The sequence below is a fragment of the Phocoena sinus genome, chromosome 10, assembly GCF_008692025.1.
Source record: "Phocoena sinus isolate mPhoSin1 chromosome 10, mPhoSin1.pri, whole genome shotgun sequence".
Taxonomy (NCBI): domain Eukaryota; kingdom Metazoa; phylum Chordata; class Mammalia; order Artiodactyla; family Phocoenidae; genus Phocoena; species Phocoena sinus.
Window position 1 is genome coordinate 36,379,748 of NC_045772.1, and position 25,982 is coordinate 36,405,729.

The 25,982-nt window shown below is 39.6% G+C and overlaps 1 protein-coding gene across 5 annotated transcripts in view; it reads right to left on the reverse strand.

Moving 5' to 3' along the window:
- Positions 1-25,982, reverse strand: part of TMTC2 (transmembrane O-mannosyltransferase targeting cadherins 2) — an 847,045-nt gene that overhangs the window by 407,432 nt on the left and 413,631 nt on the right. Inside the window, exons 12-13 of one of the 5 annotated variants that reach the window (XR_004351771.1) lie at positions 13,115-13,209; positions 12,041-12,097 (exon numbers count right to left, since the gene is read on the reverse strand). The exons of 3 other annotated variants lie outside the window; for them this stretch is intronic. The gene's annotated coding sequence lies outside the window, so the exon portion shown is untranslated. Of the gene's footprint in view, positions 1-12,040; positions 12,098-13,114; positions 13,210-25,982 lie in introns of those variants that run through there. One more of the 5 variants, XR_004351769.1, reaches the window with a different exon arrangement.

The window sequence follows — 25,982 nt, forward strand, 5'->3', positions numbered from 1 at the left end:
GACTATCTCACATAACATGGCATCCAGAGGAGAAGCAAACTCCAGACTGGTTGACTCAACAGCACAATTACATTTTTTAAGGCTCAGTTTGGGATTTATCTTTTTCTCAACCTTTCAGTAGTTCCATCCTTCATGTTGTCTTCATGTTAGGGCTCATAGTAAGGTGGCTGCATAATTTCCAGGTGCTGGATCCAGATCCAGCAACATGCCTACAAAGAAGGCTCTTTTAAGAGTAAGAAATATTTTCCCTAGAATACTCCAGAACTTCTAACATTTCATGAGACAGAATGGTCATATTCTTTTTGGAACAAGTCACTGACAAGGGGTAATTTAATACCATGTGGCTAGCCTATTCATTTGGGGTAGGGATGTTGGGGAGAAAACTCTAGTATTTACTACATATTTCAGCACATATGGTATTCATTATTTCATTTATTTAATAAATACTTCTCATCTTAGGTGCCTATTATGTGTCACTAGAGATATAGTATTAAACAATGCAGTCATTGGTTTGATCTCATGCAGTTAACAGTCTAGCTGGAAAAGTAGATAGTTTTTAAATTTTTAGAAATAATTGAATGACTAAATTTTTAAAAATACTGTTGGATCTAACAAAATATGGATAAGATATATATGTGAAAAACAATCAAGCTCTGCTAAAAAAAAAAAAAACTCAAAGAATTAAATAAATGGAGAGATATTCCACGCTCATGTATAGCAAACTCAGTACTGTTAAGATGTCAGTTCTTCCTAACTTGATCTACAAATTCAATGTAATCCCAATCAAAATCTCAGTAACTTATTTTGTGGATACTGACAAACTGATTTTAAAGTTTATATGGAGAGTAAAAGACCCAAGTAGCCAACACAATATGAATGGAGAATAAACTCGAGCACTGACACTACCAGACTTCAAGACTTATAATAAATCTACAGTAATCAAGACAGTGTGGTATTTGTGAAAGAACAGACAAATAGATCAATGGAACAGAATAGAAATCTCAGAAATAGATCCACATATAGTTAGTTAACTGATCTCTGACAAAGAAGCAAAGGCAATATAATGGAGCAAAGATAGTATCTTCAACAAATAGTGCTAGAACAACTGGACATCCATATTGCAAAAAAGTGAATTCAGACACGGACCTTATACCCTTCTCAAAAATTAACTGAAAATGGGCCACTGACCTAATGTAAAACACAAAACTATAAGAACCCCTAGAAGATAATATAGGAGAAAACCTAGATGACCTTGAGTATGACAATGACTTTTAGATACAACATCAAAGTTGTGATCAATGGAAGAAATAATTGATAAGCTGGACTTCATTACAATTAAAAACTTCTGCTCGGGCTTCCCTGGTGGCGTGGTGGTTGAGAATCTGCCTGCTAGTGCAGGGGACACAGGTTCGAGCCCTGGTCTGGGAGGATCCCACATGCCGCGGAGCAACTAAGCCCATGAGCCACAACTACTGAGCCTGTGCGTCTGGAGCCTGTGCTCCGCAACAAGAGAGGCCACGATAGTGAGAGGCCCGCGCACTGCGATGAAGAGTGGCCCCCACTTGCCACAACTAAAGAAAGCCCTCGCACAGAAATGAAGACCCAACACAGCCCAAAATAAATAAATTAATTAAAAAACAAAAATCAAAAAAACTTCTGCTCTCCAAAAGACAGTGTCAACATAATGAGCAGATAAGCCATAGACTGGAAAAAAAAAACTTGCAAAAGATATATCTGATAAAGGACTGTTATGCAAAATATATAAAGGATCCCTAAACTCAAGAATAAGAAAACAAACATCCTGTCTAAAAAACGGGCCAAAGAGTAGCAGACACCTCACCAAAGAACATATATAGTGGCAAATAAGCATTTGAAAAGATGCTCCACATCATATGTCATCAGGTAAGTTAAAATTAAAGCAATTAGATACCATTATATATGTATTAGAATGGCCCAAATCCAAAACACTGACAACATTAACAACTCATGAGGATGTGGATCAATAGAAACTGGAATGGAAAATGATACAGCCACTTCAGAAGAGGGTTTGGCACTTTCTTACAAAAGCTAAACATCTTACCATACAATCCAGCAATCAGTCTCTTTGGTATTTAGCCAGATAAGTTGAAAACTATGTCCACACAAAAACTTGCACACTGATACTTATAGCAGCTTTATTCATAATTGTCAAAACTTGGAAGTAACCAAGATGTCCTTCAGTAGGTGAATGGATAAAAAGACCCCAGTACATCTGGACAAGAGAATATTATTCAGCACTAAAAGGAAATGAGCTATCAAACCATGAAAAGACACGGAGAAATTTTACATGCCAATTACTAAGTGAAAGAAGCCAATCTGAAAAGGCTACATGCTGTACGATTTCAACCGTATGACATCTGAAAAAGGCAAAACTATGGATCCAGTAAAAAGAAAAAAAAAAACAAGTGGTTCTACGGGTTGTGAGAGAGGGAGGAATGAATAGTCAGAGCACAGAAGATTTTTAAGGCAGTGAGACTACTTTGTTCTGTAGGATATTAGGCTGGATACCTGTCATTATACATTTGCCAAAACACATCGAATAAAGAGTAAACCCTAATGTAAACTATGAACTTTGGGTGAGTATGGACAATATAGATTGTTCATGGATTGTAACAAATGTACCACTCTGGTTCAAGATGTTGATAGTGAGGGATGCTGTGCATATGTTGGGGCAGGGGGTATGTGGGAACTCGATACTCTCTACCCAATTTTTCTGTGAACTTAAACCTGCTCTAAAAAATAAAGTCTATTTTCTGACCCCCCCTGACTTCAATCAACTAAACCTCGGACACTGTCAACCTTTGCCTCAATTCTATGCTGAATTTTCCTCTGCTCAGGCCCCTTCATGAATATGCATGTACCCTTAGCTTAAAACTTCCCCAATTTTGCTGTTTGGGGAGACACTGCTTTGGGAAGTGTTCTCCTTACTTGATGCAAGTAATAATAAATCCTTCCTTCTCCCTACCTTTGGTTTGGTTGTGCCTACTGGTTTGACACTCATCAAGAAGCGAGCCCAGTTTTCAGGTAACAGCTAGGAGAATGATGTCACATAACATATGCTTACTAAAGGTTTAGAATGAATAAATGTCAAGCCTTATGCTACTTGCTACAAATAGAATGGCAACCAATATAAATACAATCCCTGCTTTCAGGGAGCTTACGATTGAGAAGATGAATAATAAAATAGGAAGCTACCCTACAATAAGTGTGGCAAGCTGTATGTTAAAGGGAATACAGTGTGCAATGCTTTTATTTATTTATTTTTATCTTATCACTTTTTTGGGGGGTCAGAGAGTTTGCAGTTTGCATCGTTCTATGAATTAACGGTAATGACTATTGTTACAGTTGACCCCCAAATGTTTGAAGGTCCATATTATTAAATCACTTGTTGCCTTCCCTATTTGAGATTGTTCTCACCTCCACATTCCATGTCAGTGTTGTATATACAACACTCCAGCCATGCAATAGACTTACAATTAACTGGTTTCTCCACTGGTGACGTCTAGGCAATAACATTACTGATGGAGATATTACAGAGGCCAGTTATAGAACTAAAATAAAATAAGATACATGCATGATTCACATTCATTCAGTTGCTACTATCATTTTCATATCTTCAATTTGATTATAAACTTCCTCAAATCACTGTGACTGGTATATATTAGTGGCCTAATTAATATTTGGTGAATAAATGGACTGAAGTTCTATTGGTATCACACTGTAAATACCTCCCAAGGACAGGTGAACTGGATTCAATTCTCTTCTGTCATTAAGCACTCCATCAAGGAATAGTGTAATGCCTGAGTAGCCGAATTTGGCAAGTGTTTAATCCTACACTGTTGGCACAATCCTTTGGCTGTGTTCCAGTACTATGTTCTTCTAGCAAGCTTAAAATCAGTAATAGGGGCCTTCCCCGGTGGCGCAGTGGTTGAGAGTCCGCCTGCCGAAGCAGGGGACGCGGGCTCGTGCCCCGGTCCGGGAGGATCCCACATGCCGCGGAGCGGCTGGTCCCGTGAGCCATGGCCGCTGAGCCTGCGCGTCCGGAGCCTGTGCTCCGCAGCGGGAGAGGCCGCAGCAGTGAGAGGCCTGCGTACCGAAAAAAAAAAAAAAAATCAGTAATAGGAGGGTTAGTTCTGGAATCTTCTCAATCCTTAAATTGAAATTGACTGCTCTGTAATAAAAAAAAGTCACCTTTGTCTACTTATTTATATACCTTTTAGGAAACAATGCTTGAATGTGTGTATTTTGTATGCATAGTATCTATAGAATTTACAACCATCTTTGCACATGGACAACAGTTTCTTGTAGAGACATTCAATGTTTTTTCTTGTTTCCACAGAAAATCTGTGCCCCAGTCTCGGACTTTTTTTTTTTCTTGCTTCATGACACTGTTTAGAACACTGAGGATGTTTGCCATGATAAGAGGATTCCAGCAAGAACTTGTCATAAGCAATTGCATGCAGTTTGGTTGAGTATGAGGTTGTGGGTGTGGATTTTGTTCTTGACATAATGTCTCTGCTAAATTACTGACAGTAGTTTGTGGCTGTTCTGATTGTTCAGGAATATCAAGCCCTGACATATATTCTACTCTTTTTGATGTCTAGAGACACACTAATTACTTTCTAACTGATTCTTTCCCTTTCAGACTCATTTCTTGTCTCAAACCAGCTCTGTTATTTCCTTACTCATCCCTCTGTTCCTTATTCTCTGCCTTAAATGTACTTTCTTTCCCAAAAGAAAAGAGATTTTTTCTTTTATGTTTTTTCCTTATGATTCCACAAAGAGCAAGTACTATGAAATACTGTTTTCCAAGAATAACCTAAGGATGAGTCCGTCCATGGCTCAACTGATTTGAACCAGAAGTTCCATCCTTCTTATTTTCTTATATGTGAACTTCAATGGATAGTTTCCTCGGGAAATCTCATTTATTTTTTCTGACATTTTTCTTGAACTCCTTTGGTGCTAAAAGGTCTAATAATAATATAAATAATAATTACAGTTTATCTTTCATCTATACTTTTAACAGAGAGTATCTGACAAGTAAGCACATGTGCATATATTTCTTTGAAATTTTAATACAGTTTGTATTTAGTTTTAGGAGCAACTGCCCTTTTAAAAATATTTGCATAGTACTTTCCTAACTTTAGAATTCGTTTTTGTAATATCTGCTAGATCAATGTTCATCAAACTTTAACGTACGTATGAATCACCTAGGGATCTTGTTAAAATATAGATTCTGATTCAGTAGGCTTAAGGAGGGCCTGAGATTCTGGATTTTTAACAAGCTTCTGGAGGATGCCAATGTTATAGTATGCACTGCTCTTTCAATGGCAGAGTGCTAGATAATAAAAGCTACAAAAGAGCAAAGACCTTGACATCTTTGCTCATCAACATATCTGTTTTATCTACTGTAAGGTCTATTACAAGCTTGGTTTTAAATAAATATTTATTAAGAGAATAACGAGCTCCCCAAATCATCCACACAGCACTGGGAGAGAGTAAGGGCAAACACTATGTTCCAACTTTACAGAAGTTCCAAAAAGTAAAGTGATCTGTCAGAACCATAGCTTAATCCGATTGTGCTATTAACAAAGGATAGTAACTGCTCCATTTTCCAGTGTCTGCTTACTTAATTTTTCCTTAGAAGACACCAGAGTTTCCAGTGATTTTGGAGTACATAAGTCTGCATTTGATTTCCATGAGTTGCGGATGAAGTCGTCTAGGAGGAAGCTAATTTATCTTTGAAGTGCTTTTATATCCACTCATGTGGTCATGTATAAAAGCCCTTGTAAAACTCTGCATGGATTTTCCCAGAGACCATTTGAATGGTAAAATTGGGGAATATCTTTTAGGAGGGATGAAGATTTAAGATTCCAATTAAAAAATAGGATTCTTTTAGCATGACCCTGTCACTCCTCCTAAAAAAATTCACAAAGTACAAAAATTCAAGGATATAATCACCTTGTTAAATTTGGAACTGCAAAAACAATGTTATCAGGAAAGAACATGAAGCTCTCCCATCAAGGTTGTGATTTAGGGGCTACTAGCAGTAACTTCTGGAGCAGTGGGAGAAAATCATTTTCAAATGCTGGAAGCCAATTAACTGTAATGAAATATTGTGGAATAACAATCAGTAATTCTACTTCAAAGTATAGTAATGGATGGAAAATAAACTTTCCAAAGACGCACATTCATTGTGCAGTTCTTTAAAAGACCACTTTAATTGTCAGGTCGTTTTTGATTCAAGGTGTTCTAAAACATATTTTAGCAGGAATTCTGACAGCTGGGGAAAATCCACCTGCTGAGTTACTACTTTTTAATTACCCCAATAAAGAACAAAGTAGAAAGCATGACAAACTTAAATAGAAAAAGTGAATTTAAAGTTAAGAGAGATATTACTCATGCGTTCTCAAGTTAACTTAGCTCTCCCGTGTATGAGAGAGGAAAACGATGTTTATTATTCACAACTCTTCCTAATTCTTTTCCTCTCTAAGGAGAATAGATCTTAGGGAAACTCATTTGCCCTCCTGAGTAGAGTGACAAGTAGCGATAATTTTGGAAAATGAAGGGGAGACAGGAGGTAAGAAGAAAAATAAACCATTGCTAAATTGTTCCAAAGAAATGGAAGTGTGAATTTTATGAGAGGAAGGGTGGGTCAGCCAGAAGATTGGAGTTGTGGAAATAGATGTGACAGCTGCCAAGGACAGAGAGCAGAGGTAATTAAAATGGATTCTTTTTTTTTTTTTTTTTTTTTTTCTGACCACGCCGTATGGCTGGCAGGATCTTAGTTCCCCAATCAGGGATCGAACCCAGACCCCAGCAGTGAAAGCACCCAGTCTTAACCACTGGACCACCAGGGAATTTCCAAAATGGATTTTTAAGGAAGTTATATAAAGTGATATATTTTATAAGGTCCATATCCCTCCAATCTAGGGTTTCTTTTTTTCTTTTATTTTTTGCGTTACCCGGGCCTCTCACTGTTGTGGCCTCTCCTGTTGCGGAGCACAGGCTCCAGACGCGCAGGCTCAGCGGCCATGGCTCACGGGCCTAGCCGCTCCGCGGCACGTGGGATCTTCCCGGACCGGGGCACGAACCCGTGTCCCCTGCATCGGCAGAAGGACTCTCAACCACTGCGACACCACGGAAGCCCTAGGGTTTCTTGGCCTGAGCATATTGACATTTGGGACTGGATAGCTCCTCACTGTGGAGACATTCCTATGCATTCTACTAACTTGGGCAGCAGGTGCTCACCCCTAGAGATAGTAGCACTCTTCCCCTAATCGTGACAACCAAAATGTCTCTAGACATTGCTAAATGTCTCCTGGGGGACAAAATCACCCTCCCTTGAGAACCACTGATCTAATCTCAAACCTTTTGATAAAGGTCTACACTGGTTATCTGTGCTTTCAGGGTTTAGTAGGTATATGTGTGTATGTTTTCATTTACGTTAATGTTCTCCTTTGTTTGTTTCCTTGGATGTGCAAGTTGGTCTCAGTGCAGCGCAGGGCAAGAACAGAAGTTTCCAAGTCAGTCCAATTACATTCAGATTAACCCTTGAGGGTTTCTGTCTAGAATATTTACCCTAAAATGCAAGTACAGCCACAACTCAATTTGAATTATCAACTTAGAATTGAGGCAACATTGCATCCCTGTAATGACTGTGAAGGGCAAGTCAGTGGATATTGAACTGACAAGAGGTGTGATGACAGACCACATCAAATGTAAAATAAGAGAGTGGAAAACACCCCTCAATCACGCTTTCAGGTTTTCACAGGTGAGAGAGTTAAGGAAGTATTCAGGACTGGCCGTTACCATTGAAAAAGCAGATGGACACAATGCTATAAAATCTCACTCTAATAAAATAATCCAAGGGAATCCACGTGAAATTCTAGACTGAAAATTGCAGTTTAACCCAACCTTTCCATACATGGTGTGTCTTAATAAATTATATTATTTCCTGGAAAAGAAAATCAAAGAAAGATCAGGTATAAGCTGAAGTATGCCGGCAAATGTGTTAACAAAGTATATTAAAAAAAAGAAAAAAAGCGCTCACTTGTAACATACATTTGCCGATTTCTGCGGTGTAAATACTACCACCATGGCCAAGTTCAACATTGATATTGTCACTAACATGATGTCACTGAAGGCAGGGTTACAAATAATTGCACACCATTGTCTCTCCTGAGTCAACAGGGGCAGGCGCTAACAAACTAGTAGGCCTGAGGCAGGCATGTTTGCGCTGGTTCACGGCCTCGCTACGCTTCACCTGCTCAACAGTGATCTCTCGGAAAGAGAAGCTGTGGGGTATATTATGAAGTAAGTTTTAAAAACACTGATCCGAGCTTCCCTGGTGGCGCAGTGGTTGAGAGTCCGCCTGCTGATGCAGGGGACACGGGTTCGTGCCCCGGTCCGGGAAAATCCCACATGACACAGAGCGGCTGGGCCCGTGAGCCATGGCTGCTGAGCCTGCGCGTCCGGAGCCTGTGCTCCTCAACGGGAGAGGCCACAACTGTGAGAGGCCCGCGTACCGCAAAAAAAATAAATAAATAAAAACACTGATCCACTAGTCTCTTTGCCATTTCAAAATCTTCCCCTTTGGTGTCTCTTATCTTTCATTTTGTAGAATAATTTAGTGTTCTTTAACACTGAAATCACTGGGGCTGTTAGTATCTGGTATAGACTAACTAGAAACGCTGGGGCTCCGGCAAAAATTTATTTTAGGTATGTAACATATTTATAGTTAGTATGCTACACACCTAAAACACTGAAATGTGAAAATACACACATGCATGGGATGCTGCCTTCTGAGTCATGATTAGAACATACTTCTGAGTATTGCATTGTATATCAAGCCTCAAAAGTAGATAAGTAACAGAGATGACCTAGGAGTTTAGAGAATTTCAGTGCTGTAATTATATGAGAACTTAATACCCCAAAGCTCTAGGTCTATAGAAGAACATTGCACTTCATTCAAAAGAGCTTAAGAAAAGATGGAGAGATGTGCAAATTCTTATATTTATAAGCATATGTAAACTTTAGAGAGAGATTTGCCCTGAATATTTATGCAGAATCAAAAGATTCTGGTAGCAAGATTTGAAGGTTATGTGGAGTGTAGTTTAAAGAACTGGAAATGACTGGAACAAGGCAGAATCAACAACATATCAGCACATTGGCACAAGGGACTGAAAAAGCTTAGGATTCCCCAGAGCCTGTACAGCTCTTACAGATGAGTGAAACCAAATCACAAAGAAGAGGGAGAAGAACAGAAGGTGTTTTACTCTGAAAGAATAAGAAAATCATGTGAAGCACCAGTGCAGTAAGCTGTTGTAGGGCTGCCTTGGAGACCTGAGGTGGGCTTCCTGACCACCGAGGCCCCCAGGCAGGAGGGTCAATTTCCAACCCGATTCCAAAGGCTCCTCAGAGCCAGGCTGGGCCCTGGAATCTGCATTCAATGTGGTGAAGTATGATATCATCATGATCACTCAGGCACTGTTCACTTAGAACTAGACCACAAGGCTAATGGGAAAAGTTTAAGAAGTAACCCAATATTGCTGAACTCTTGGGAGATGGAAATCCTCCCAGATTTCATCGTCAGAAAGTAACTGAAAAATACTATCTGATTCCTATTGAAGACACAGGTAGAGCTAAGAGCTAAATCGAGCAGTTATTACATGCAGACCCGCTGAAATTCTTATACCAATGGATTTGCTTGAATCACAGTGTCACTCTCTGCTATATAATAGGGACTATGCTAGATGCTAAGTGAGTAAAACTGACAAATTCCTGTCCCGTACGGAGATGTCATTCTAGTGGGCGAGTTAAACAATAAATAAGGGAATAAAATATAATCAAATTAAATGTTGCTGTAAGTGCTGTGAAAAATAAGAGCAAGTGGTAGTGAAACAGAAAAAGAAATGAGGATGTACAATCTATTTAGATGGTAACAGAAGTCATTCTGGGATGAAGATCTCCGAGTTGAAACCTGAAGAATGAGAACTTGACCCAGCATGGCTGACTGTTAGGACCAAGAGGTAAAGCACCATGATGAGGTTGGAGATGTAGGGAGGGGCAGATCGTGCCAATTCTTGGATTTCATTTGAGATACAATGGGAAGTCAGTGGAGGAGCCAAGAATGGAAGTGCCATGACTAAATTTATATTTTTAATATGTTGCTTTTAGCTGCCTTTTGAGAATAAGTTGGAGTGGGACAGGAATGGAAGTAAGGAGAGCAATAAGGAGGTTCTTACAACAGTCTAGACGAGGTACTGACATAATGGTAGCTTGGACCAGAGTGGTATCCATGGGGATTGAAAGTTCTGAACATTATGTAGACATTACAGCAGGATCACTTATCATATTTGTTCCGATAACCTGCTGGCATACCCGTACCATGCATCAGTGTGAACCCCCTGAGGACCGGCACGTTTCTTATTCATCATTGTCCACCACATTTCTGATGCTCATTGTTGAATAAAAATACTCATGAATGAAAGGATGCTCAACATCACTAATCATCAGAGAAATGCAAATCAAAACTACAATGAGGTGTCACCTCACACCAGTCAGAATGGCCATCGTCAAAAAATCTACAAACAATAAATGCTGGAGAGGGTGTGGAGAAAAAGGAACCCTCTTGCACTGTTGGTGGGAATGTAAATTGATACAGCCACTATGGAGAACAGTATGGAGGTTCCTTAAAAAACTAAAAATAGAACTACCATATGACACAGCAATCCCACTACTGAGCATATCCCCTGAGAAAACCATAATTCAAAAAGAATCCTGTACCAAAATGTTCATTGCAGCTCTATTTACAATAGCCAGGACATGGAAGCAACCTAAATATCCATCGACAGATGAATGGATAAAGAAGATGTGGCACATATACACAATGGAATACTACTCAGCTGTAAAAAGAAACGAAATTGAGTTATTTGTAGTGAGGTGGATGGACCTAGAGTCGTCATACAGAGTGAAGTAAGTCAGAAAGAGAAAAACGAATACTGTATGCTAACACATATATATGGAATCTAAAAAAAAAAAGTTTATGAAGAACCTAGGGACAGGACAGGAATAAAGACGCAGATGTAGAGAATGGACTTGAGGACACAGGGAGGGGGAAGGGTAAGCTGGGACGAAGTGAGAGAGTGGCATGGACATATATACACTACCAAATGTAAAATAGATAGCTAGTGGGAAGCAGCCGCATAGCACAGGGAGATCGGCTTGGTGCTTTGTGACCACCTAGAGGGGTGGGATAGGGAGGGTGGGAGGGAGGGAGACGCAAGAGGGAGGAGATATGGGGATATATGTATATGTATAGTTGATTCACTTTGTTATAAAGCACAAACTAACACACCCTTGTGAAGCAGTTATACTCCAATAAAGATGTTTTTAAAAAAACCCATATGCATGAATGAATAAATCCTATGAACTTAAACCCCAGGCTTGAACATGCTCATTTTTAATTGTACTATATAAGAATTAATGATGTTTAGCCTTTTTTTTTCATGCTGCCAAACAGCTGTGTCAACTTCTAAAACTGAGATTAAGGTCTAGAAAATATTTTAAGAATCACCGAATAAAACTCCTCTTTTCACAGGTCAGGAAACTGGAGCTCAGATAAAGAGTTACTCGAGATTATATTTTTTAGTAGCAGAGTTAGAAGTGGAACCCAAGAGTTCTTATTCCACAACTGGTGATCATTCTACTGCTCTATACCCTTCTGATCAAAATCGTGTGAAAACCGTTCAACCAGTTTGCATGGCATAGATAGAACTAAAAGTTTCATAGACGATCACGAACACTGTTTAAATTATAGACTTGCTAATAAAATAAATTCGCCTCAAAAATGACAAACTGTGGAATACCAACACACCACTTTTTAATTTACTCACTCAAAGGACTTCATAAATTAAAGAGAAAAACACCCACATATACATTAAATGACTAAATGTTCTTTGGTTTCCAAGGAATTCTCTCACCAGGCCTTAGAGTAGAGACGTTTACGATGGAAGATGAGGTCACTTTTGAAAAGAAAACATTGGTTCTTTTGAATCTATGGAAAAGCGAATGTGTGTCAATATGCTGCTGACTCAATCAGACCACAGTAACCATATGAGAATATTCTGCAGTGTTCCCAGACTTCTGAATACTTATGACATTTTCCCATACTAAGACTATGACCAAATGACAACAACAATAAAAATTTGCATAACATAAACACTGCCATACTTAAGAAGGCACACCACAGGTTCTGTATTTCCAGTCCAGGGCTGATGAAACCTGTGTCACAGACTATATAAATTGTCTGTGAAAAATGGAACTCTTTATTCTCACATTGTAATTTATAGAGAGCTAAAATGTTAAATACCCAATTCTTCCTTCAGGGTTTAAAAACCCAACAAATTTGGGAGTCCATGAATGCTTCTGACACAGTAATAGATAGCTAAGCCTTAGAATGTTGCCATTGTATAAGGTTCTTTCAAATATGCTGGACATAGTTTAAGAAAACAGCATTGGCTCCTTGAAACTGACCTACGTCTTACATTGACTGCAAATTCAGACATGTGTGGCACACCTGGAATGGGAGTCTGTCTGTAGGAAGAAATGAGGAGACTCTTGTGAAAGAATTAATCCAAAGGGAATAGAGCGTAGATACACAAGTGTGGTCCAAGGACATTTGCACCACCATGAATTCACAATTTCCAATCTCAACTTGGAACTAAAAAGTGACAGAAATCCTACGTTGTTTCCTGATCCAGAATTCATTCCAACACTCCACAACGATTGCAAACTCTGCTCTCCTAAAACCTCCATGTCCTACCCCTCTCCTCTCTCTTGGCAGATGGTTTCACTTCCCACCTCAGAGAGATAACAAAAGCGATCAGGTATCAAAACCCTCGGCTCACTGCTACCCAAACCAGTAAACCTATTGATGACCACGGCCATTTTTTTTTATGCTTTACTGCTGTTTCTGGAGAAATGACATCTTTCTTCCTATCCATGCATCAATTAATTCAACAATAAATCATTGTAGAATGCTTTGAATTTCACCTTCTTTGGGGAAACTCACCCATTGGTTATCTTCTCTTTTTTCTATATCTTCAGTCTCTTCCTCCTTACTGAATCCTTCCCAGCAGCATTTAAACACGTTCAAATTTGCCTCATCTTAAAGAAACAAATGTACAAAAACAAAAGTTATTCCTTTCACCCTAGCTTCCTAGTCCCCCAGTTCTTACCCACGGTTGTCCTTTCCTTCCCAAACTACTCATATAAGATGTCGCTTCCTCTTGCTTTTCTCCACTTCTACTCCTCCATTTACTTCTCAACCCACCCCAAATGGCTTTCAGCCCAACCATTCTTCTGAATATGCTCACTTTTATATCACTAATGACTTCCATAGAGCAAAATTCAACAGAGCAAATCCCAAAATCCAACTTTTCACCCCTTCTCTTGTTTGACGTATCCATCAGCATTCAAAATTGTTAGCTGCTCCCTTTTTCTGGAAATAATTTGCTTCCTTGGCTTCTCTGATTCCATATTCTCTCCCATCTCTTTCCCCCCCCCGTATTTCTATGGCCTCTCCCTCTCCGCCTCCATTGACAGCACTACACTTTAATGTCTCTCAGGACTCAGTCCTAGGCCATCTTTTCTTCTCATCCTGTGTGTCTAATCAATTCTACCTACCCTTACAAATTGAATGACCTCCTCAAACTTTATCTCCATTTTGGAATTCTCTATTGACCATCAGGTCCATTTCCCATCTATCCCTGACTTCTCTAGTTGAAGAAAGCAACCCAAATTCACTTTTCAAACACTGCATTTATTACCTCCACTCATTCCCAGAGCTGTCAATGCAATCCTTGTTCCCTGCATCAGTAAATAGAAGCACAAGTGACCAAGTTATTCAAGCCAGAAACTCGAAAGTCACTTGCCTCCTTTCCACCCTTCACACCCTCATAGCCAAACATGTATCCTAAAAATTCTACGTTCTAATAGCTCTAGAATCTGTCTACATTGCTCCCTAATCAAAGTTCCAGTTATTGTTCAACTACTCGACTATAATAGAGTAATATATTGTAATATACTCTATGATATATATAATAGAGTAATATATTGTAATATACTCTACTGGTATACCCTTGTGATTGCATTCTTAAAACTGAAGCCAGACTGAGCTTATAAAATGCAATTTCTACTGTATATCTCCCTGCTTAGAAGCTTGAATGTTTTTTACATTTTCACTATATATATTTGCTTCCATAAATAATAGATACCATTTTATGTATGTATTTAAATTTTTTATACATGAAATATACCCTAGATATTCCTTTGGAACTTGCCTTTTTAACCAAACATCTTATTTTTTAAATGTTATCCTCAACAATTCATAAGCTCCAAGGCACTTTTTTTCAAGTCATGAACAGGGTTCCACTGTATGACTAAACCAGGGTTTCTTTATTTACCCCTCTACTGAGGACTATTATGTTAGTCCTACTTTTTCATTGCAATAAAAAATGCTGTGATTAAGTTTCTTGAAAATGTCTCTTGTGCATATATGTGAGGTCTCTAAAATAGATACCTAAAAGACAAATGCAAGGTCATGGGGATAGCACTTTTTGAGCTTCACTAGATACTACATCATTACATAGGGCTGATATACTCCAACTTCAGGAGAGTGGTTATCTGGAAGGACAGGGAGGAAGAAGGGACATGAGTCTGGGATATTAGCTGAAGTGAAATATTTTATTTCTTCAAACCCTGTGAGGCAAATGCAAAATACTAGGCTCGATGATGACTACAGAGGTATCTAATGTATTATTTTTTTACATTACTTTGTCCTTTTACAATATTTAATAATTTAAAATATTTTAATCAAGCTTTCAGTGTTTCTCATTATCTAAGAATAAAAGTTAAGCCTTTTACTGTGACTTACAAGGCCCCCCTTGATCTGGTTTTCATTGGTATTTCCAGTCTCATTAAAGAAAACACAGTGCTCTCATTTGACCTCTTCAAATGGGGTTGGATCTCTGGGAATGCAGGGTCTTCACACATTTTCCTGATCCTAAATCACTGAATATACTGAATTCCCACATATTAGCTAGTTGTTTTAGTTATTCTGTTAATTATTTCGCTGCCAGAATATCATTTTTGAACATGGCTTGAGGCACCATTGCTTTTCCTCCAATTTTTCCCACGGTCACTTACTTATTTAATTCCTTCTCAGCTCTCAGATCTCAGCTTAAATGGTACTTCCTCAGGAATCCTTTCCTGACCCTCTGAGGCTGTTTAATTTCCCCTCAATATACCCTTTCATACCACTCTTTACTTCCCATTTTGCAACATCCCTTACATTTGTAATTATTTCTTCAATATCTATCTTTAAACAATAATTTATTGATTGATTTACTTGTTTGCACCTATCACCCCCATTAGACTCTAAGCACCCTTAGGACAGAAACTGTGTCTGTCTTGCTCAAAACTCTATTTCCAGCACCCAGCACAACGCTAAGCACATACATGTTCAATCAACACTCACTGGAGAATGAAAGTGTCAGAGAAACAGTGTTAGGCAGGGTATGCTGGATGCTCCAGATCAGCTCCCAAGCCTCGATAGAGCTGTGGAGATCTAGGGCAAGGGGCATGAAATTTTAAAAAAAAATAATAAAATAAGGATCACATTGCCACAGATCTGTGAGATACTGAGGGCATAAAGCAGCAAGACCTTGGGGCCCATATGAATACATGTGGTTCAGGTTGATGTTAAGTCAACTAGCGGCTGGGCCTGTGAGCCATGGCCGCTGAGCCTGCACGTCTGCAGCCTGTGCTCTGCAACAGGAGAGGCCACAACAGTGAGAAGCCCGCGTACCGCAATAAAAAAAAAAAAAAAAAGAACGGGACACACAATGGTCTGAGCCACAAGCAAGACCAACCAGATGTGGAACCAAACACTAGACTTTTGAGGGACAGGAGACATCATTGGGATGATCAGAGAAGTGACCAGAATGGCAGAATGTCGTGTCTTAGTCAGGAGCTCTACATTTACAAGCCCTTGTGAGAAAGTATCAATTTATCACAGAGTGAGCAGGGGCAGAATCATAGAAACAAAGAACTCTCGTTATTATCGCTGCTCTATCACACAAACACTTGATTATTTTGTCACTGGATCACAAAATGAAGACTAGATAAGTGAAATATTTTCATAATTCTATGTGACGTGGCAGAGCTGGAAATCATAGGTCTATGCTATTAGTTTTATCTAAAATACAGAAATATAAAGTGTGTTAGATCTTTAAGTAAGGGCAGATCTAAGGCAAAGAGAGTTCAAGTTTGCAAACAATCTATGGCTTTCAATAAAACATCTGTTTTTAACTTTGTACCTGATCAGTTGCTGCAAGTTATCTACTTCCTAAGAAAATACTTATTTATGCTACGTATACATGCAGAGTTGAATAAAACATCCAGAAATATCTTTCCCTTCAAAAATTATTTTTTAAAAATGAGTTATTTTGTCTACCTGATCCTAAATCACTGAATTGACCGAATCCCCATATTTTAGCTAGTTGATTTAGTTATTCTGTTACTTCACTGCCAAAATATCATTTTTGACATAAACCTGCCATAGAAAATGAAAACATAAGCTGTCTGAAGAAGCAACTCTTTAAATCCACCAGTTCTCTCACACCTCTCGCAGTTACCCTAGTGATGTTATAAAACATATTACTTTCCTGACCTCCTAAGACATTCTCTGGGGCCAGTACCCTAGACCCCATAATTCACTCAAAAGCCAAAGCTATTGTCAAGGCAGCAGTAATATACCCAAGAGTCTCGATAAATAATTCATTGAATGCATTCATTTCCAGAAGATGCACTCGGCTATGAACCTGGTTCCTCTTCAAGACAGTGCAAATATTGCCTCAAAATTGAAGAGCTAGTTCGACATGGAGCACCTATTGGGAAGGCTGAGGCAGAAAGACAGATCTTAGTCTACAAACGTTAAAGTAGATTGTACATGCTTGTTAACTTGCGATTGTATTGCTGTCTTCCAGAGCAGCATTTGCAACCACAGGGTGGGAGAGGCAGGGAGAGAACCCACAGACTGGGGAATGAAGAGAAGTTTGTGGATCCTACAAGCACTTCCTTGTGATGGCCCAGGGAGGAAGCCAAACCCCCAGATGGCTGTGGCCTCTAGAAGTGAGGTTGATCCAGAATCAGTGTGTCACCTATTTCCTCCTCTCCAGCTGATGTGCATTCACTGCTTCTCTAGTTAGCCTCACTGAAAGAGCAGGTAAAAATCCTTGTCCCCTGCCGTTTAAGCAAGTGGAATTGTATTCAGTTTAACATGTCTCACGTGAGGCATACTGTATCTTTCTGCAAAAATAACGATCATCTGTGTGGCTTTGGCACACTGCTGGCATCTTCACTGGGCACTTCCCTCTTCTTGCCACTCCTGCTTATCATTAAGTCTGGCATCTGTCCTCCCTGGTTACCACAGAGACATCAGCTGGACTAGCCCATGTGGTCTCTCGGGTCTGGAGACTTCTGCCTCAGAGTCACTACTGGAATGTGGGAAACTTTAGAAAGGCTAGGAGGCCATGTGCCTAGGATATTAAGTCCTTGGGAGTGACATCTGAGGGAAATCTTTGCCTCACCTAACACAGTGTCTGTCAAAAATACCCGATCAATCATTCTTTTCAATATGCTGTCTTTTCTATTTTGAATATAAGCCACATGAGGGCAGAAACTATATCTTTCTTGCTCACTATGTGCCTGAAACATGGTAGTGATTCAAGAAATATATATATAGTGAGTGAATAAATGTTTAGGGGATGGATGTATGGATGTATGTATGGATGGATGGATAAATGGATGGATGGATGGATGGGTGGATGGATAAATGAATGGGTGATGGGCAAACATCTTCTCATGGGTCTTTGGGTTTCACAGAGTTCAATATTATTTGAAATGAATTATCCCAATATCCCTACAAAATGGCGTTAAGAAAAAAGAAAGCCTTGTTAAAGACTCCGCTAGGTACAATTAGTGATATAAAAAAAAGAAAGGCCTCTTTAAGACCTCTGTGTATATTAACCTCACTAGTATTCCTAAACTGAATATTATTTGCATTATGTAATCTGAACATGCTTAATTCTAGTAAATTAACATATGAGCAGTTGCTAGAGTAGGAGAGACTATTTGTGTTTTCCCTGGGATCTGCCCTGTCAATCACACCTCTAAATGCAACTACAATAATTAGTGCCTTTAATCAATTTCCAGACCTCTTTGTTCCATAGACTGTAAAGTTCAGGGAAGGCATTTCATGAGTGAGACTGTTGTGAAGACTCGTATCTTCCACGGCAGTGGGTGTGTGTGTGAGGAAGGAGAGGGAGGTTCCCCTGTTCTCAAGCTTTCAAATCCTGTCGGTGGTGGAGGCAGCAACACAATCAGAACTATGTCTTTGAAAATCTAAAACATCACTTAGCTCTCTCCCAGATGCCTTAGCGCCCCTATCATATTAGCTCTGTTGGCATTTGGAGGAAAAAGAACTTCTAAGGCATTTTATTTTCTGTGAACTTGGAGCCACGTGCAAATACAATTTTTTTTTTTCTTTTTTGATGAGGAGTCCCTGCTAATATTTAATAATATGATCCTGTGCTATGAAAACAGTTTCTCCGGTTGAAGAATAAACATAGGCAACATTCCAGGGCAGGTAAGGCTGAAAAACTTATTATTATTATCACTGTCTCACCTCAATAATACTAGTCTGAGGCAACTAGTTTCATGGAAAATGTGTGTGGACCTGCACGCGTAAATAAACACTGCCAGAAAATTGCAGAAACATTGAACATCCATTCAAGGACCAAAGAAGAAAACTGCTAGACTCATTAATGACACATCTTCCAGGGTTACTGGTCCTTAGGAGACCAGCTATTTTAATTTTTTGGTCTTCTTACATTTGTTATAAGTTATGCTGAAAACTTTTGTACCTGCACAGGGGAAGGGACGATAAACAAGAAAACAAAATCTCCGTTACCACCAGGAAAAAGAAAAACTAGTGATCTGACGAGACATGGTAAAAGAAAAATCTGGAAAACTGGTAGTTTGATAGAATTTGGTGACCATTTTTCCTAAAATGAAATAAAAATGTAAGGAAATGTGATGTTGCACTTTGACCTTCACCTCTCCTAGAGTTCCAGTACACTGTAAAATCTGTTCTCCTAATTGCCATCTTCATCTTTGAGATTGCAGTAGCCTCCCAGGACTTTGTCTTATGCATAAAGTTATTATCCCCTTTTGTACCAGGCCTGCTGTAAATGTTCATTATAATCACTGCTGCTTAACTTAGCAGGTGGTTGGAACTGAACTATTCTTCTCGGGGGAATTAAATACGGTTATGTCATTTCCCAAGTTGATTTAAAAGATGTAATTTGAGATCAAGCAATGTTTCAGATTCAGTACTAGTTCAGAATCATTGCCATAGATGTTTTCTTTTCTCCACTTCTATAATTTTGAACATCCAAGATGAACTGCGTTGATGTTCCAATTTTTTACGTTTAATGTTCTTCAACAAAGAAATAAACATGAATAAATTATTGTACACAAATCCCACATTTTACTACATGATTGATCAGGAGTCCCCAAAGGAATTTTCCTATTGTGTTTGCGTTCTCATCTGTTGTCAGCAAATACAAGGTGGATAGAAATTATTTCTTACACCAAACTTCTGATACACCGCCCAGGAATACCTTGCACTGCTCTCAAGATATCGGTGGTCAGATATAATTAGCACGAAACAGAGAGGCTTCATCTAAAAAAATGTCATCTATGTTTTTTGTTCAATGGATATTCAATTCGCTGAGAATTATTTTAGCAGCATTACACATTTTCAAAGACAAGAAACTGAAAAGGAGAGATTGTTCATAGTCCCCAGTCTGTCTCTAAATAACAGGGTCCTTCTCCCCACCCTAGCATCTCTTCCGAAAAGGAAGTATTTCTAAACCAAGATTTCACCATTCAAAAGGACTTATTCCTATACGTTATTCAACTGTTTTGAACTTCCAATTTCTATGCTCTCCCAGCCACCAACTATTCCTGTTGATTTTTACTTTGGACACTACAGGAAGCAAAAGAGGGGTAATATTTGAGGGTGGGCATAGAGGGTTGATACACTCAGGGGAGCTCATTACTATGCCATTATATTTTGTATATAGAAGCTTTCTTCTGAGGAAGTAAAGAATCTTAATTTCAAATAGGAAGTCAGCTTTGCAATTGCCCTGTGAAACTGGCAAATTATATTAAAACAGGCAGACATCTTCTAGTGAGTGCTGGGACTGTAACAGAAGGTAGTTAGGTGACCTGGGTTTGTGTTTGTGTCTGTCACTTGCTAGCATTTTAGACTTCAGATTACTCTGTTTTCATATCCTCTTCATAGCTACAAATTATGGCCATGAAGAGGAATAGAATAGCGAATGTATATAATAATGTATATGAATAATATACACACATTATTTTATATATGAATATTTTTATATATTATATATATTCATATATAAAATAAGGTATTTCATATAAATAAAATAATGTGTACATAAATAATATATATAAATATATATATAATAATGTGGATACATTCCATATATATTCGGACGTTCTCTATGAATAATAAAAATGCTGTTTGTGTAAAGATATTTTTAACATTGTTGTTATCAGTAACCTCTCCCCTCTCTTCAGAGAAGTTGAGAGAAAGGAATGGTAAGATGCCATCCACAGGCACCCTTGTGCCCTGCCTCAGATGGTTTTCACCACTGCTGCTTCCCTCCTCGGCACCCCCCAAGGAGATAAAGGAACAGATGTACACTATTCCCTGTGCTTGGTCAGCTACATGCTTTGTATCCCAATCATGAGGATGGCAGCTACTGTGGAGGTGATACATAGTAGTCCAGCCCGGCTGAAATAGGTTTGCAGCTGGCTTCCCAAGAGAAACCTTCTCTCGGCCTGGCAGAGGGGAAACGACATAAGTTTTATAGTCAGACAAGCTCATTGTCTAATCATGGTTTATCGCTTATCTACCACCAGTTGAATCCTGGGCAGTTACTCAATCCTTGTAATTCTTGTAATCTTGATTCCCTCCTACTAGGTTAAAAAGAACTGAACTACCCTTTTAGGATATTGTAAGGCTTAAGTAAGAAATCAAAGTGAAGCTTCTGATGCAGTTTTGATCACTAAATAGGTCTTTTTTTTTTTTTTTTTTGCGGTACGCGGGCCTCTCACTGTTGTGGCCTCTCCCGTTGCAGAGCACAGGCTCCGGACACGCAGGCTCAGCGGCCATGGCTCACGGGCCCAGCCGCTCCACGGCACGTGGGATCTTCCCGGACTGGGGCACGAACCCGTGTCCCCTGCATCGGCAGGCGGACGCTCAACCACTGCGCCACCAGGGAAGCCCTAAATAGGTCTTTAATACGTGGTATATCCTGTCTTTATTCCATCTTCAATTCTTTTTCTATTCTTCTGGCAGCATCCAAGAAGCTATCAGGACCATTCATTGCAGACTCCTTCTCTCTGAACCAGTATTCCTCAGCCCATCCCCCCACAAACCAGCATCTCCCCTAGAAAAAGTGGTTTTTCTTCCTATAAACTTCAATGACATTCATTGGAAAAGTTATCCTTTTGTCATAATTTCTTGTGATCCAAAGTAGCTTTCCAATTAATTCTTTATTAGGATTATTATTGTATCTTGCAAAACAGACGATGGGAGAAAGCATCTCCCATAAGAGCTAAAGAGCTCTTATGTGCTTTTCCTTTACACCGCAGCATTTTGGTTTATAAATTTTTGTCTCAAACTTAGTTTCATTTGAAACCAAGGAAAGCTTTTCATCTGCAGCCTGTTCTTTTATAAGGATTTACAAACAATTTATAGTCAGTTTTGCTGTCAGTTTGCATTTATTTTTCTTGAGTTCCCTAGTGGTTATGCCAAGAATATAATCGGTTGTATGATTCACAGATAAATTTTTCTAGCAAACACTGATAAAAGAGTAATGGTTATTAAAATTTCATATGATAAAGAGTTAATTCAAAGAATCTGAATTTGAAACTATATGAGACCTTCAAGATCACTTGCTTTGATACCTTATTTTTAAACAGCTACCGTGACAGAACATTTGCAAATGTCATGGTGTGTTCTACTACGTGCATCACATATTGTCTAAATTCCACATGATTTCCATTTAACAGATGAAAAAGTTGAGGATCTGAAAGGTTTAATACATTTTCCAAGGTCAGGTGGCAGAGAAAGATCTAGACACTGCTGATTCTTAACGTTGGCTCTTTTCACTAAGCAATGATTATTGTTTTATGTGAGAGGAAACTGAAACCGAGGGCTCGTCGTTGATTGGAAGGGGGTGACGGAGCTGGGATGAGACATCTCGGCTCTTGAATACCCAATTTAGTCTGCATTTTGACCTTATCACCCATTAAGATATTACGAGATGGGCTTCCATCATATTTTTCTTGAGGGTTTTCATTTATATTGAGGAATTAAACACAAACACGGTTCCCTGACTTTCTACTTTGTCTCAGTATTCCATTTGTGTTCATGTTTTCTTTTTCATAATTCTCCACTTCTAATTCCATTGAATTATTTCTTTTCGTTACATAGGGACTTTTAAATCTTCTCCATAACTTAAGGGATAGGTAAGGAATGAATGAATGAAGTATAAATAGCCCTATAGAGAAGTGAAAAATGCATGAGCAAATGAGATAGTTTAGGGCTCTAAAAAATGTGATGTTTTGAATATAAATGATGCTTCTTCTCCTCTCTGCCCTATACTTCACTCTCCTCTATATGTTAAAGCATCACGTGCTGCATGGACCTCATACACTGCATGTCCTGGAGAAGTCCAGCCAGGCTGAGGTCCACAAGAAGTAACCAGGAACACTTTGGGAATTTTTATAGCAATGGCGTGAACCACCTTGATTTGCTCAGGCCTTTTCACCCACCGCTTGGCTGGATCCAGTTGCTAATTTAGGGCTCTCTATGCTGGCTTTTGATTCTACCTCCAGTGCTTGGACTTGATGGCTGAGTAAGTCTGACTCTCCGGGCTTGGGTCTTCCCAGCTTTCCCAGGCCTTGGCTGAAGCATATAGAGCCTTCTTCTCCTTTCTCCTTCAGGATCCATTCTTCTCCTGGCCTAGCCCCCAGGTCTCCAAATCCTGCTCTCTTCTCAATGGAAATGTGTTCAAGCCAAGACTGTTTGTCCCTGTTCATCAGACATATTTCCCCAAGGCAGTGATGAATTTATCCATGTCTTTCCAACATTATATGGTCTCCTCAGCATAGTGAACATTAACACAATGCAAAGCACAATTTTTAAAAATCCAGGAGGTTGGTAAAGAATGTGACCATAAAGTAAAATGAAAGTCTTTATATGAGCAGTAATTTTGATGTGGGTGTAATCGACATAGCTAACCACTTGATCACACAGCACCAGGGATCATCTTCAGTTCAAGGGGAAAAGAAGTAGAAGTGTATTGTGTCACCTATCTTGCCTCCCAAATGCTCATGGTGCCCACTCCTGCTACACCACCTTTTCTCTCTCAGCCTGTATCTATGGCCTCACGGGGAGTTCCCTATATTCAGTTGATAGAGGAAGAGAATCCTGATTTACAGATGGCTCTGCACAATATGCAGGGACCTCCTAGAAGTGGACGCTGCAGGAACACAGTTCCTCGCTGGGACATCCCTGAAGGACAGTGGTGAAGAGAAATCCTCGCTGAGGGCAGGGCTTCAGGCAGTGTCCCCGGATGTTCACTTGGCTTGGAAAGATAATTAGCCAGACATGCAGTTATATACCAATTCATGGACTATGGCCAATGGTTTGGCTGGATGGTCAGGAAGGAATATGACTGGAAAACTGGAAATGACAAGGAAATCTGGGGACAATTGATGACAAATATTTGGATAGACCTCTCTGAGTGGGCAAAAATGTGAAGATATTTGTGTCCCACGTGAATGCTCACCAAAAGGTGACTTAGCAAAGGAACATTTTGATAATTAAGTGGAAGAAGATGACCTATTCTGTGGGTACGAATCACCCTCTTTCCCCAGCCACCCCTGTCATCACCTAATGGGCTCATGAACAAAGTGGCCATGGTGGCAAGGATAAAAGTCATGCATGGTGTGAGCAACATGGACTTCCACTCACCAAAGCCAATCTGGCTATGGCCTTGATGAGTGCCCAATCTGCCAGCCACAAAAGACCAACCCTGAGTCCCCCACATGGCACCATTCCTCAGGGTGATCAGCCAGCTACCTGTAGCAGGTTGACCATATTGGATGGCTTGCATCATAATAAGGGCAGCATTTTTTTCTTATTGGAATACACACTTACTTTGGATATGGATTTACTTTCCCTGAAATGCTTCTGCAAAACCACCACCCGTGGACTTATAGAATGCCTTATCTACTGCCATGTTTTACATTGCTTCTTATCAAGGAACTCAATTCACAGCAAGTGAAGATTGGCAATGGGCCCATGCTCATGTAATTCACTGGTCATCCTGAATCAGCTGCTTTGATAACGGGTGAAATGGCCTTTTGAAGACTGAGTTACAGTGACAGCTAGATGGCAATACCTTGCAGGACGGCAGCTAGGTTCTCCAGAAGGCTGTATATGCTCAGAATCAGCATCCAATATATGGTGCTGTCTCTCCAATAGCCAGGATTCATGAGCCCAGGAATCAAAGGATAAAAATGGGAAATTCACTACACATCATTACTCCTAGTGACTCACTGGCAAAGTTTTTGGTTCCTGTTCTCTTGACCTTACGCCCTACCAGCCTAGAGGTCTTATCCAGAGAGAAGAATGTTTTTACCAGGAGACACAGTAATTCCATTGAACTGGAAGTTAAGACTGCCACCTGGTCACTTTATACTCCTCATGCCTCTGAATCAACAAGCAAAGAAGGGAATTATGGTGTTGGCTGGGGTGATTGACCCTGACTGTCAAGGGAAATTGGACTATTATTCTATAATGGAGGTAAGGAAGAGCATGTCTAGAATACAGGAGACCCTGTAGGGCGTCTCTTACTATTACCATGCTCTGTGATTAAGATCAATGTAAAACTTCAACAACCTAATCCAGGCAGCACTACTAATGGCTCAGAAGCTTCCGGAATAAAGGTTTGGGTCACTCCACCAGGTAAAGAATCACGACCAGCTGAGGTACTTGCTGAAGGCAAAGAAAATACAGAATCGGTGGTAGAAGAAGATAGGCATAAATATCAGCTACAACCATGTGACCAGTTACAGAAACATGGACTGTACTGTCATGAGTATTTCCTCCTTATTTTGGTATGGATATTTGTGTGTGTGTGTGTGTGTGTGTGTGTGTGTGTGTGTGTGTGTACAACTTGTGATGGCTAATTTTACATGTCAGCTTGACTGGGCTATGGGGTGTTCAGACATTTGGACAAACATTATCCTGGATGTGTCTCTGAGGGTGTTTTTGCACGAGATTAACATTTGAATTATAGACTGAGTAAAACACAGTGCCCTCCCGTGGGTGAACTTCATCCAACCTACTGAGTGTCTGAATAGAACAAAAGGTTGAGTAAGGGAGAATTTGCTTTCTCTGCCTGACTGTCTTCAAGCTGGGACATAACTATTCTGCTGCCTTTGGACCCAGACTCAGACTGGAACTTAGACCTTTCACACTCCTGGTTCTTGGACTTGAACTTGGACTTGGACTGGAACGGTATTGTTCCAGCTGATGGTATTAGCAGCTCCCCTAAGTCTCCAGAAGATCTTGGGACTTCTCAGCTTCCACAATCTTGTGAGCCAATTCTCCCCAGAAGCCAATATATCCTATTCATTCTAGTTCTGTTTCTTGGGAGAACTCTAATATACCTGTTCAACACTTAATCACTACTTATCACTTTATATAA